Source organism: Arachis duranensis, chromosome 4 (genome assembly GCF_000817695.3).
Source record: "Arachis duranensis cultivar V14167 chromosome 4, aradu.V14167.gnm2.J7QH, whole genome shotgun sequence".
Taxonomy (NCBI): Eukaryota; Viridiplantae; Streptophyta; class Magnoliopsida; order Fabales; family Fabaceae; genus Arachis; species Arachis duranensis.
The window spans coordinates 97,094,288-97,094,846 of record NC_029775.3 but is presented as its reverse complement, the minus strand read 5'-3'; the positions used below and the strand labels follow the sequence as shown (position 1 = coordinate 97,094,846).

Below are 559 nucleotides of genomic sequence, written 5' to 3'. Positions count from 1 at the left end.
AATAATGCAAGGAGGATGCTTGGTGATTATACTACACCTACTTCCAAGTTTGATGGAAGAAGCATCTCAATTCCTGCCATTGGAGCAAACAATTTTGAGCTGAAACCTCAACTAGTTGCTCTAATGCAACAAAACTGCAAGTTTCATGAACTTCCATCAGAAGATCCCGATCAGTTTTTAACTGAGTTCTTACAGATCTGTGAGACTGTTAAGACTAATGGAGTAGATCCTGAAGTCTACAGGCTCATGCTTTTCCCTTTTGCTGTAAGAGATAGAGCTAGAACATGGTTGGACTCACAACCTAAGGATAGCCTGGACTCTTGGGATAAGCTGATCACGGCCTTCTTGGTTAAATTCTTTCCTCCTCAAAAGCTGAGCAAGCTTAGAGTGGATGTTCAGACCTTCAAGCAAAAAGATGGTGAATCCCTCTATGAAGCTTGGGAAAGATACAAAAAGATGACCAAAAAGTGTCCTTCTGACATGTTTTCAGAATGGACCATGATAGATATATTCTATTATGGTCTGTCTGAGTTCTCTAAGATGTCACTGGACCATTCTG

General features: G+C 40.6%; 1 non-coding gene across 1 annotated transcript; it reads right to left on the bottom strand.

Annotated features, from left to right (window-relative positions):
* Window positions 1–378: 378 nt before the first annotated feature.
* LOC127746872 (small nucleolar RNA R71) lies at window positions 379–482 on the bottom strand. Its single transcript, XR_008008684.1, has one exon. It is a non-coding gene; the product is annotated as a small nucleolar RNA R71 (small nucleolar RNA).
* Window positions 483–559: the final 77 nt, after the last annotated feature.